Source organism: Panicum virgatum, chromosome 5K (genome assembly GCF_016808335.1).
Source record: "Panicum virgatum strain AP13 chromosome 5K, P.virgatum_v5, whole genome shotgun sequence".
Taxonomy (NCBI): domain Eukaryota; kingdom Viridiplantae; phylum Streptophyta; class Magnoliopsida; order Poales; family Poaceae; genus Panicum; species Panicum virgatum.
In genome coordinates, this window is record NC_053140.1 from 51992162 (window position 1) to 51998751 (window position 6590).

The following is a 6590-nucleotide window of genomic DNA, read 5'->3' on the forward strand; positions in this document are numbered from 1 at the left end:
TGCTTTGCTTAATCCCGAAGTATCTTGATCTCATCTTCGTGGGCTTGGTCCTTTGGGCTCTCTTGGAGGATGGATGTGCATGAATGAGCTTCGAATCAACATGGGCTTTGGTCCTTCCTTTGGGCTTTGGCCTTCGTCTTTCTCCGTGTTAGTGCTCGATTACGGGCCTCGTCTTTTCATGTTCCAAAATAGGCCAAAAACCTGCAAAAATGAAGTTCCTCCAAAATATATGTGCAAATGTTAAAATGACCAATAACTAAGCCGGGGTTAGGATGGTTAGTGATTTTGATATTAAATTCATGCCATTATCAAGGATAAACAAATGATAAAATGGGTACTTAAGGAGCGCCAACACACGGCCAGCGGCAGGAGGCGGCGAGCTGCGAGCGGGAAGGCACAGCCGGTGATGGGATGTGGCGAGCCACGGGCAGGGGCTGCGACGCGGGGGCCGCGCCAGGCTCCGCGCTCCGATGCCTTGGCATGGCGGGGGCGCCGTCGGGGTGTGTGGTGGGGGAGCGCGACGGGGAGGGGGCCGCCGCTGGCCGCCGGTTCCCCCAAACTGGGGAGGAGGCGGCAGACAGAGAAGGAGGTAGGCAGAGGAGGGGGCCAGGAGCATTACTGTCTCTTTCCTCTTGGTGTTTTATTTATTTTTTTTCTTCCATTTAATCCCAGCAAAGCAAACGATGTTGCATAGTAGGGGTAATCGGTTGTTTCATTTCAAAATAACAAGAGCAAATTCACAAAGTTTAAAAAGAAGGGGTAAAATCACAATTGAGTTTTGAAATAGGGGTAGAGACACATTTTTCCCTATTTTTTTGTTTGAGATGGCTGAGAATTGCAACTAATAAGATATGATCTGTCATGATTGTCTGTTCAAAGATTGAATTGTAACTGTAATATTCTAAGCATTTGGCCACACACACCCCCCGATTATATGTCATGTTAACTATAATCTGTGTATGAGTTTTGCTCCAGTGGTCTTTTACATGAAGTTTGCACTAATTTTAAAGCTCCTGATAATTGATTTTAATTTTTTTTTCTCTCGAGTGGGTGCTGTTTGGGCCCGGCCCTACCCGTGCCCTAATAAGGCCCGATCCATGCCAATCCAGATGATCAGGTAACCTTCCAATTGAGTGTTTTGCATTTTAGGCTTTCGTCGCGAGGTGTGGGGAAAGCTGGCGGCGGGCATTCGCGGCGGCGGCGCGTAGCACTGGAGTGAGTGTTATGGTGGTGGGGACGACTTCAACACCATGGCTGCTGCTTCGCCCACTCCCTCCAACCGTGACAGGCGCCGCCGCACTCGCCGCATCCTTGATCCGATTTTGTTGGTAGCAGACAAGCATCAGCAGCGAGCCAGCGACAGGTAGCAGATATCGACGGTGACGGACGGCCTTGACACTGAGGCCGTCGGGTTTGCCTGCTCCATCGACCACGACTAGTGCCATTGCACCCATCCCATTCCTGATCCAATTTCATTGGCAGCAGCGGCGGCTAGCAGCGCTCGACAACGAGGGATGGCCTTTGAAGCAGCACCTGTCTCACCCCAACCCATTTTCGTCCAAAGGGGAGGCGCAATTACGATGAGCATGCGGATGAAGGCGGCGGCGCAATCCTGGTAGATATCCCTATCATGATCCCTCATCAGCATTCCTCTCTAGCGCATGTAGGCTTATGAACTGTATATCATGAGTATTGTCAAAGAATTTAAGTGCGTATCATGTATGGGATAACAGATTGAGGTCCCTGATCAAATAATGTCAGAATTATCCCTAGGCAGGTTAATTTGGTTAGTTGTAATCCATCAGCAACAAATTAGTTCATCAGGTAATTTTAGAAGGAAACACTACTCTGGAGCTGTTGTGCTTATTTCTTTAGAGAGAATGTTAGCAGATCATGTTGATTCACGATTTTTAGTTTTCCTGTAGATACTTAAGAGAAGCAATCCTATGCAGTAATTTTATTTTTTTACTTCTGTAACCTTTTGTACTTCTAGGTTAATTTGGTTGGTTGTAGTCCATTAGCAACAGATTAGTCCATCGGAAAATGTCAGAAGGAATTGTGGTTTGATCTATCTGAAAATATGTAGGTCGACATCTCAGTATGTATTCAAAAGTAAGGAAATACACTGGCTGTCGCAAACAAATCAGGAAGGTTTGTGGATGAACATGTCAATCAATATTGTTGTTATGTTACTCTTCGAACAAATAACAAGTAGAGAATTTTATAGTAAAGATTTAAGCTGACTGTGGTGTACTGCTGCCACATGTATGTATTTATCAACAAAGATTAAATCTCTAAATTTGAATGTGTTCAGATGCTCACAAGACACAACTACCACAACTACAAGAAGCTGCTTGGTTGTGTTTGTACTTTTGATTCCAACTCCATGGTGCTTGACAACATGCGGAAGAAGAGCAAGAGGAAGGATCTGACTGTGAAGAACAAGTTCACCAGCATATGGATTTTTTTTATTTTTAACCTTTTTTAATAATATTTTAATTTCAACCCGTATTGATTTTTATTTGCAGGGAGTAGCCCGTTTGGTCGTGCCACTTGCCCCGGCGCGACAGATAGCATCTGTCGCGCCAGTGTATGTGGCGCGACAGGGTGGCCACGCTGGCGGCCCGAGCCAGCGCTGCCCTGCGTCGGCGATGACGTGGCCCTACCTGTCGCGCCACATGCAGTGGCACGACAAGCTTGTCGCGCCATGCGGGCTGGCGCGACAAGGCCAATGTCCTGGGCCCGCGCCGGCTTCTTCTCTCCCACCCTCCCTTTCTTTCCCTCACTCCTCCCCGAGCAGCCCTCCTCCAGCGCGTCGCCGCCGGCCCTGTAACACCCCGGGTGTCTGCACAGTACTTAAAAAGGTGTCTGCACAGTAATTGTGTATGTTTGCTTTGCGTCATGTGCTTAAATTACTTAAAAAGGATCTTTTTGTAATTATAAAAGGTTATATGTGTAATTATGATTTTATGCAAGGTCCTTTATATAGTTATTTGTGAATATAGCTTTTGTGGAGGGTATTTTTGTAAAATTTGCAGTGCATTTAATGCATGGCAGCCAATTTTGTTTTTAAGTCTAATTTTGAAGTGAATTTGCATTGAAAAAGACAAAATTCCTAGAATTTAAAATCCCTCTTGTGTTTTCAAATTTAGCTCTCTATCCTTTGGTCAAATAAATTTTTGCACAACATCAAAGTTGTAGCTCTTGAAAAATTGAACAACTTTCATGTTGGGCACTTTTCCATTTGAGCTTTGGTTTAAAAGTTATCGCTGTTTTACAGTGGGGTCCCTGGAATTTTTGGAAATTGCAAAACTACCCTTGTCTTCCACCTCCACCCCCTGCTCTGTTTTGCGCCGCCGCCCACCGACAGCGCCCCCGCCGGCGCCGGGGAAAGCCTTCCCGGCCATTAAATCACCGCGCGCTGGCACCCACGCGTCGCGGACGACCTCCTCCACCGCCCTCTAGCCTCGCGCTGGAGCCTCCCCGGCCGTGCCACGTGCCCCGCCGCTTCCAGAACCGCCCCGGCGGCCGCCACCTCGCCGTCGCGGTGGAGAGCCAGCTGCAGCAGCCGCCGGCCTCTTCTAGCGAGCGCCTAAGCACTACATAAACCCCAGCAGTCGATTTCGTTCGTCCCTTTCCTCTCCCCTCGCTCCCACGCCTCGGAACGCCGCCGCCGCACCACCCGAACCCCGGCGAGCTCACCCTGCCGCGGAGCTGCCACCACAGGCCCGCTCCACCCCAATAGCCCCCACCTTTAGCCGCGCCTCGACCTCGCGCAGCTCCCAGGCCGCTTCCCATCGCCCGAACCTCGCCGGAGCTACCTCGCCGTCTCTTGCCTCCGCCGCCAAGCCGCCCTGCTCCGTCGAGCCGCCGTCTCCGAGCCCCTCCCCGCAACCGTAGACCACCTAGAGGTGCGCCGTGAACCCGTGAAGCTCACGCACCCCTCCACCCTCGTCGCCGGTGAGCCCCTCGCCGGGAAACCGCCGGTCAAACCCGCGCTCCCCCTCTGACCCGACCCGAGGACCTCGGATTTGAAATTCCAGAGAACCCGGGGGGTTATTTGAATAGGCCTAGACTCAGATGAATAGTGCCTTAGGGACTGCTTTGTAATGTTTTTCAGTGAACTTTGAAATTCAATATCAATTCGTAGAAAATTCGTAATTTAGCAAATCTTGATGTTTTGGAATCCTCTTGAAGAGCTCTATGCAGTAGAACCATAATATGTTTGGCTTTAGTTGCAAGTTTTTGCTGTAGAAATTGATTTGTGTTTCTAGTGCATAAATATTAGTTGTTTTCATCTTTTTCTTAACTACCGTATAAAGCCATGTCTTGCAGTGAAACTTTTATGGTAGTTCACTCTTGTAACACATGTTTTTCTATAAAAATTTCTTGATCAGTTCTCTTGTGTAACTATTTATGTGATTTAATCCTTGTTTAATAGACTTTATTTATGATAAATAGTTTCTGTTCTTGATAAATCCAGATAATATTCTTGAGTGTTCACCTGGAGTATCTTAGCTTGTCCAGGAAGTTTGAGCTTCAGTTCATGGCTAGATCAGGGGCTAAAAATAAATCTTGCTAATCTGTTGTCTGTTTTGTTTATTTTCTCGTATTTATTTGTGTATAGATAAAATCATGAAAAATTTACTGTTGCTAGTTTATTTCTGTGTTGACCTGCTGTTAAATTTTGAGCTTCTACTTTGATCTATTTTGACCTGTATAATTCAAGCTTGTTCTAGGTGTTATCTGAATGAAAGAATTATTGTGATTAATTGGCTACATGTCTTGGCATGAATTTTGCAGGATAGCTTAGTCTGTTCATGTTCTGTTTAGGGTAAGTTTTGCTAAATTTATTGATGTTTGTGATCTGAGTTGTTGTTTTAGTTAGCAAACCTTAAGTTAAATGCTATAGGAATCAAACACCACTTATTTTATGAAGTTAGTATATCTTGCTTGTGCTGTTGATCATGATGCCTTGTGTAGTTAAATTTGGTATTTAACTACTCTACAAACGATTGCCCATGTATGTTTTTAATGTTGTTCTTGCATTACATATAGACACGACTGCCTTATCGGACGGGACGTACGAGCTGATCCCGGAATCTGACGGAGGTGATCTCGAAGCTCAAGCGAACACTGTGGAACTAACTGAAGCCCCGGACCAAAGTTCGGAAGAGCCTAGGGCTGAAATAGTTAGCAACTATCGAGAAGGCAAGCCCCGGACATAACCTATATTTCAAATTAATATCATTTACTGTATTACTTACTTGCGCATTTACAGTTCTTAGGATTTGAATTGAAACCCTAGATGCATGATCCTAGGAACCTATGTACTGAACACTAGACTTGAGTTCGACTACTTGCTAAGCTTATAGGACCGGTAAAAGTCGAGTGATTGCCTGTCACTCGCGAGTCTTATAGGAATTGCCTGTTTACTTTCTGTTAACAATATAAGGACGACGGACGGGGTTTTGATCGATATCATAACTTCATGTGAGACCCCGTCTGTGTTATTGAACTTGCTAAGGTCGCGGTGTGTGGTAGCGTTGGTTAAGTCTTTGAAAGTACTAGCCACATGCCGTCAATATGGTACGCGGCAAGCCTAGTAGCCGATTGGACCGGGGAGTGGATATACCTGATACTCTCTCTTAGGGATAGGTTTTATTTTTATGTTGCGCAACACTGCGACTTCAAGGGACAAGGGTGGACCTCGTAGAAGGGTGGACCTTGGAGCCCTGTAGTCGGGGAGAGTGTTCCTATCCACAAGCCGGAAAGAAAGGTCAACGGTTGTTTGGGAATGACCCGACGGTGTTCCAGACGTGTGTACTAGGTTACCCTTGCAAGGTTGAATTTCGATTCAGAATCGTCCGCCTCTCACGATGAAATGAGACTGCTTGATCTCTTTGCCACATAGAGTAATAAGAGCAACAATATTATTATTTATCAATCTTGATGTTTGCTTAGTTTTCTACCATGATTGAATAGTAGTTGCTTACATAGAATGGTTAATCAACTAGAATCTTGAAAGCTAAAACTTGAAAGTAAGGACATACTCTTTATTGTTTTTCAGCAAAATGAAAACCAGAGCCTCACAAAACCTTGCATAGTCTAGCTAAAGTGGAATACTTATACCCGTTGACGGTTAAGTCTTGCTGAGTTTTAGAATACTCAGCCTTGCTGTTGAAACCCTTTTTCAGGTATGAGTTTTGAGGATCAGATCGCTAGCTTAACCTACCCTTGCTCGTTGCCTCCTGGCTGGTCTGTAGAGTGGGATACGTCTGCGACCGGCAATAACTATGACGAGTGATACCATGCTTGGGCTAGCCTGGTGTCCTTTTGCGACGTGTTGTAGCCGTCATGTTTTATCTTCCGCTGTTTTAAACTCTGAACTTAAGTTATGGTTTGTATAACTATTTTACTTAAGTTGTCTTTATAATTAATGGTTTTCACTGGTTTGTAATCATTACTATGCCTGTGTTGTAAAATTATGGTTGTAATATCTCTGGACTCGCCTTCGTGCGGGGTATGCTTGTTCGATCCGAGAATCGGTGGTTGTATCGGGACGTTACCCGACAGACCAAGAATTGTTC

The 6590-nt window shown here is 45.7% G+C and overlaps 1 long non-coding RNA gene across 2 annotated transcripts; it reads left to right on the top strand.

Moving 5' to 3' along the window:
* The first annotated feature begins 1174 nt into the window (after positions 1–1174).
* Positions 1175–2671, top strand: LOC120710774. Of its 2 annotated transcripts, none has more exons than XR_005690009.1 (3): positions 1175–1363; positions 1486–1615; positions 2315–2670. It is a non-coding gene; the product is annotated as an uncharacterized LOC120710774 (long non-coding RNA). The 2 variants fall into 2 exon arrangements; XR_005690008.1 differs by having other exon boundaries at positions 1189–1363; positions 1483–1615; positions 2315–2671.
* Positions 2672–6590: the final 3919 nt, after the last annotated feature.